We start from the raw sequence: 7315 nt of genomic DNA on the forward strand, positions 1-7315 counted from the left end.
GACTGGGGACCTTGGACCCAGAGAGGGAAAGGGACTGTGGGCTGAAAACTGGGGGAAGGAGGGAGAAGTGTGAGGGCGGGTTTCTGGGATATACCCTTTGGGTGGTTGATGTTGCATGGAGGGGATTGGAACCATGGAAGTGAGATGATATAAGATGGAATGAATGTAAAACTAAAGTTCTCCCATGTAAACTATCATATAACTCACAATAAAACATAAAAAAAAGGCAATCAGCCAAGTGACACCCAGTCAACTTTGACTCATGGTGACACTCATGTGTATCTGAGTAGAACTCCATTGAGTTTTCATTGCCAGGCCTTACTTCCAAGGTGCCTCTGGGTGGACTCAAACCTCCACCCTTTTGGTAAGTAGCCAAGTATGTTAATAGTTTGCACCACCAGGAACTCTTGTTTCAATATGTAATATAAATATATTCATATTTATGTTAATGCATAGCATATGATTTAAACTTTTATTTTTTAATGGAAGCAAGACCCCTTGGAAGTAAATATGTTGAGGGCCCACAAAAGGTCCACATACCTCTGACCTGTGGGGACCACCCATGCAGCTCACCAAACACACCTTGCACTTGCAGTAAGTTTGATTTTGTTGGAGGTGAGCTTGGTCTTAGATTCCTTCTCCTATTCATATATCACTCCCCAAAGGTGACACATCACAAGTTCACTGCTGTTAGGGAGACCTCTTTCTTAGTTACTTTATATCATGTTCTTTAACTCTATAAAAATCCTTTAAAAGCAAACAAACAAACAAAAATCAAGACACTTTTTGTGGATGTGTCTGGGTTTCTTTATAAATGTTCTTAGTTGTTAAGGGCCAGAACAACTAAAGGTTTACATTTGTTTTCCTCTATAGGAGACCTGGTCTGGGGCTATAGGATAACTACTCGACAGTAAGGTCTGTTTGAAACACAAGGCTGGCAGTTCTGATTCACAAGCCTTTCCTCAGAAACTCTATATTCGGTCACTATGAGTTGAATAACATGGCACTTGAGAACAGTAGAATCAGCCTTGCCCAAGGCTAATCTCCCAGACCTTGGTTTGGGCGCCCCAACTGTCTTCAGGCCGCATCCTGCACCTGCAGGCTTCAGTTGTTAAGTGTTGTCGATTCAGTTCCCACCCATAGCGGCCCTGTATTGGTTTTTTCCAAGGAGTGGCTGGTGAGTTTGAACCTCCAACCTTGCAGTTCAAACTGACCTCGTGGTCCAGTGCATTATATTGCAGCATCACACTGGGACTCTGCCAGATTCTGTAGGGCTTCTTTTTTGGCTCCCAAATGCCATCAGCAGTGTTATGCCAAGTCTTGGAAACTGGAAACTTTCCAGAGGCAGTGACCATTAGAAATTCTGATGTTAACATTAGAGGAAACCCAAGATATGATTGAACTGACTATAGTTTTCAAAGCAAAAATCAAGTCATATAGTCTGTCATGATGTTTCCACTCCAATTTCATGAATTAATATTTATATTGGTTTACATCATACAATCCCTAATGACACTGAAAATGATAATATTATATGAAAACAATAAAATGTTATAAAAATTAACATCAAAAGTTGCACGGAGCACTTATCTAGTAGTCCAATAGTTGGATATTTTTTGACTGTGTGTCCCAGAAGTTTTGGAACACAGGTCCCTTCTGAGAGCAGTGGACAAAGTGTATGGAAAGCCTTGTTTATATTCCTTATTATTATTATTTAAAAATTATTTTGGTAAAAATTTATATAGTTTTCTATTTTATTTTGAGGAGCATATTTAATCTGTCTCAGTAGCAATAAGTATTTTATGGGTGCTCTGAGACTCTTGGTGTGGTACTGTAGGATCAGCACTGGACTTTGAACCACAAGGCTGACAGTTCAAGCTCCTCAGAAAGTCTATACTGGGTTGCTATGAGTCAGAACCGACTCTACAGCATTTAACAACAACAACAATGATGTGTTAGCAATCCCTTGGGTGGTACAAATGATTAATATCGACTGGTGCGCTGGTGCTGTATGTTAATGTGCCAGACTGCAAAGTTGGTTTGATCCACAAGGTTGGTGATTCAAGCTCACCAGCTGCTCTTCAGAAACCCTATACAGGGTGTCATTCTGGGTTGGAACCAACTTGACAGTGCTTAACAACAACAACAACTGGTGTGGTGCTGAAGGATAAAGCACTAGACTGCAAGGTTGGTTTGAACCACAAGGTCGTTGTTTCAAATCCACCAGCTGCTTTTCAGAAACCCTACACAGGGTACCTATGAGTCAGAACCGACTCCATGGTACTAATCATCATCAACAACAATAACTGCTAACCAAAAGGACGCTCAAGTTTTCCCAGAGGTAGTTCAGAAAAAAAACCCCTGACGATCTACTGAAAAATCAGCTATTGAAAAACCCTATGAAGCACACTTCTACCCTGATAACTCGGGATTGCCATGAATCAGACTTGACAAGATAACAACTGGAAAACAACAACTTCAAAACAAAACAAAAAATGTATCAGACCCATTTCATACATTCCTTCTGAACATTACAAAACCCTGCAAAGTATATCTTGCAATTCTCATTTTATAGACTAGAAAATTGACTCACAAGAATTGGGTAGCTTGTCAGTGTTGTACAGCTAGAATGTGTTATGGCAAATTCTAATTCTGCTCAAGTCTAACTGGAAAGGCCTTGGGTTTCAATAGGCATGCTAATGTTTACCAGTTGTTGTAAATTGCTAGACCTTCTAAAGTTAGAATAGAAATGAATGGAAAGAAGACACTTCTGGTGTCAGAAGCTGGTGGGTCTGGCAGCTCCCATGTTAACCCCTCACTGAGAAGGTCAGTTACAAGCTCTCATCTGTCAGGAAAGCCCTCTCCTTCAGAAATGACTCCCCTCAGACTCGCTTCCACTTTCCTCTGAGGTCAAGTACATCCAGCCTCCAAGGGTTTATTCACATGGCTCACTTGCCTCTAATGCCTTCCCAGACCTTTCACCCATTTAATAAAATACTTACTAATCATTGTAGTAGTCAAGGTTCACCAGAGAAACAGAACCAATAAGACAGATTGATAGATATGCCGCTACAGAGACATAGAGGAGATCTAAAGAGAGAGACAGAGTGATACATCTCATAAGATTGTGGGGTTGGGGATTATGGGACTGTAAGACAGGTGACAGGCTGGAAATTCTACTAGTTTTGTGTCTGAAATTTGTAGGCCAGTCAGTGGTTGCAAGCTGGCAAATATCTATGTTATAGTTGTGATACAGAACCCTTCTCCCTAGAGAAAATTAAGTTTTCACTCTTAAGGCCCTCAAGTAATTGCATGAGGGCCCACCTACATTTTGGAGAGTGGTGGTGGTGGTTATGTATTGTGGAGTTGGTTCCGACTCATAGTGATCCTGTACAGGGTTTCTGAGGCTGTAAATCTTTATAGGAGCAGAAAGCCTCATGTTTCTCCCGGGGAACAGCTGGTAGTTTCGAACTGCTGACCTTGAGGTTCGCAGTCTGATTCGTAACCACTACACTACCAGAGTTCGTTTGGTTTATCAAGGTCATCTGATTTAAATGCCATTTATAAGTTAATATTTTCATAGCAACATCTAGATTAGTGTTTGACCAAACAACTGGGCAAATAGCCTAGCCAAGTTGACACATCATACACATAGTGAATACTGGTGAATGAAAGTGGTAAGGCCAATGGTCCAAGACAAACGTAAGGCATCATCACTGCTTACTAAGATTTTACAGTCTAGTTGGTCAAATATAATTGGTTGTTGCTTTGTGAAGTGCCTTCAAGTCAATTCTGACTCAGAGAAAACAGTGCTTAGTCCCGCACCATCCTAACAATTATTCCTTGTTCCTATGTTTGAACCCATTGTAGCAACATTTGTGTCAATTTGTTTCAGTGAAGGCCTTCCTCTTTTTCACTGACCCTCTTCTTTACCAAGCATGATGTCCTTCTCCAGGGACAGAGATCCTGTCCAAATTATGTGAGACAAAGTTTCACCATCTTTACTTCTAATGAGCATTCTGGTCATTACTTCCAATGCAGATTTGTTTGTTCTTCTAGTAGTAAGATTATATAGATAAAGATAAAGATATAAATAGTATGAATAAAATGAACAAACTAGTGATTGGCTCCTAATTGACTTATCTCTAGATTTTCTGCAATAAACACACAGGAATACACCTCTTGGGTCTGAGGAACAGACAGACAAAAAGCAGTTTATCTAGTAAAACCTATTCCTGTATGTGCTAGTTGGTCTAAGTCAGACACGTGGTATTCCCCTGAGCCCCCTTAAGTTGCTACCTCACTGTGCCTGCAAGTCTCTCTGCTGCGTGGTAATCATGTTTTCTGTATTGCAGTGGATGGCAGCTCTGAAAAAAAAGAAAAGTTAACAGTTCTGAGAATTAAACTTTATCTTGAAAAAAATATTTGGGAACTACTAATGTGATTTTCTTTAAAAAAAAAACCCAACAACAGAGAACATTTTAAGAAATGCTTCTGCCCTTTCTCAACCAGACTGTCTTCACACATTTTCAACCTCCTCTTTCTGATCATTAATGAGGTTATTAAGATTGACTGATCTCTTCCTGTTTGGACCTGCTTGGAGACTCTGATACCTTGTATTAATTTCTGCTTCATGGAGCCCAAGTAAGCTTAGGTCACATGGAAAATTAAATTTCAGGAGACAATGAATTTAGAACCAGCAAAATCTAAATAAATGATGAGCACTTCCCTAAAGAAAAGGCATTGCTTTTGTCCTTGGTCATGGGAAAGAATTGCTTTCTTCAATCTGGTTTAAGGGTGGTTTAGATGGGGGGAGGGGGGGCTGGGGGAGATAAGAAATGGGAGGGAATGTACTTCTTCTGTTAAGTACAGCTTGATGAGTTGGTGACTTATGTGCTACATGCCCACACACCACCCATTTTTCCACATTTTCACCTGGACTTATCCATATCTCACCTGTCAGTTGGTCTTACTGTGGTGGGTTGCATGTGGCTGTGATGCTAGAAGCTATGTCACTGCTATTTTAAATACCAACAGGGTCATCCTTGATGGACAGGTTTCAAAGGAGCTTCTAGACTACGACAGACTAGAAAGAAGAAGAGGCAGACTACTTGTGAATGTTTAGTCACTGAATACCTTATGGATACCAGTGGAATACTGTCAAATTTAGTGCTGGAAGATGAAACATTATGAACAGCAGCAGAGCACTGTCAGATAGAGTGCTGAAAGATAAGACCCTCTGGTTGGAAGGCACACAACATACGACTGGGGAAGAGCTGCCTCCGCAAAGTAGACTTGATCGTAATGATGTGAATAGAACAAAGTTTTCAGGACTTTCATTTGCTGATGGGGCACAACTCAAAATGAGGAGAAACAGCTGCAAGCATCCATTAATAATTGGAACATGAACTGTACGAAGTATGAATCTAGGAAAATAGGAAGTTTCCAAAGTGAAATGGAATGCATAAAGATTAATATCCTAAGCATTAGTGAACTGAAATGGACTGGTATTGGCCGTTTTCAATATAACAATTATATGGTTTACTATGTGATTAAAAACAAATTAAAGAGGAATGGCATAGCATTCATTGTCAAAAAGAACATTCTAGATATATTTGGAAGTACAATGCTGTCTGTGATCAGGTAATATCCAGACACCTACAATGAAGACCAGTTAATATCACTTTTATTCAAATATATACACCAACCACTAATGCCAGTGATGATGAAATTAAAGAATTCTACCAACTTTTTTAGTCTGAAATTGAATGGAAGAAACAAGGAAGTAAAATAGCTGAACAGAAAATTTCAAAGGGCAGTTTAAGATGACAAAGTGAAGTATTATAATAAAATGTACAATAACTTCAAGTTGGGAAATCAAAAGGAAGAACATGCTCAGCATTTCTCAAGCTGTAGCAACTGAAGGAAAAGAATCAAGCCTCCATTTGCAATATTGACAGATTTTATGGGCAAAATGTTTAACAATGCAGAAGACATAAAAAGAAGATGGAAGGAATACACAGAGTCACTATACCAAAAAGAAATGGTTGATGTTCAGCCATTTGTAACCAATCAAGAACTGATAGTACTGAAGGAAGGTCAAAACTGCTCTGAAGGCACTGGTAAAAACAAGGCCCCAGGAATTAATGGAAAATAAACTGAATTATTTTAACAAACTGGTGCAGTACTGGAGGCACTCATTCATCTATGCCAAGAAATTTGGAAGTTACCTAGCCAACTGATTGGAAGAGATCCATATGTGTGTCCATTCTAAATAGAGGTGACACATGGAATGCAGGACTCATAAAACAATATCGTTAATATCCCATACAAGCAAACTTTTCCTTAAGATAATTAAAAAATTGTTACAACGGTAAATCAACAGGGAACGCAAGAAATTCAAGCCAGAGTCAGAACAGGATGTGGAATTAGGGATATCATTGCTGACATCAGATGAATCTTGGTTTAAAGCAGAGAATACCAGAAAGATGTTTATTTTTTGTACTTTATTGACTATGCAAAAGCTTTCAACTGTGAGGATCATGACAAACTGTGGATAACATTGTGATGAATGGGTATTCCAGAACACTTAATTGTATTCACAAAGAACCTATACAGAGACCTAGAGGCAGTTGTTACAATAGAACAAGGAGATACTAAATGATTTTAAATCAGGAGAGGTGTGCACCAGGGTTGTATCCTTTCTTCATATTTATTCAATCTGTATGCTGAGAAAATAATCCAAGTAGCTGGGTTATATGAAGAAGAACGTGGTATCAGATTGGAGGAAGACTCATTGACAACCTGTGATATGCAGGTGACACCTTATTTGCTGGAAGTGAAAATGACTTAAAATACTTACTGATGAAGAACACTAACTACAACCTTCAGTATGGATTGCACCTCAATGTGGAAAAAAAAAAATCCTTACAAATGGACCAAAAAATATGATAAATGGAGAAAAGATTGACGTTGTCAAAGATTTCATTTTGCTTGGGTCTATAATCAACACTCACAGACACTGCAGTCATGAAATGAAACCATGTATTGCATTAGGCAAATCTGCTGTAAAAGACATCTTTAAAGTGTTAAAGAGCAAAGAGACCAGTTTTAGGACTAAAGTGCACCTTAGTGCCTAATCTAAGCCATTTTTGTTGTTGTTGTTAAGTGCCATCGAGTCGATTCTGACCCATAGCGACCCTGTACAGGGTTTCCGAGGGTGTAAACCTTTACGGGAGTAGAAAGCCTCATCTTTCTCCCGCAGAGCGGCTGGTAGTTTCGAACCGCTGACCTTAAGGTTCGCAGCCTGATTCGT

Source organism: Chrysochloris asiatica, unplaced genomic scaffold (assembly GCF_000296735.1).
Source record: "Chrysochloris asiatica unplaced genomic scaffold, ChrAsi1.0 scaffold00349, whole genome shotgun sequence".
NCBI lineage: Eukaryota > Metazoa > Chordata > Mammalia > Afrosoricida > Chrysochloridae > Chrysochloris > Chrysochloris asiatica.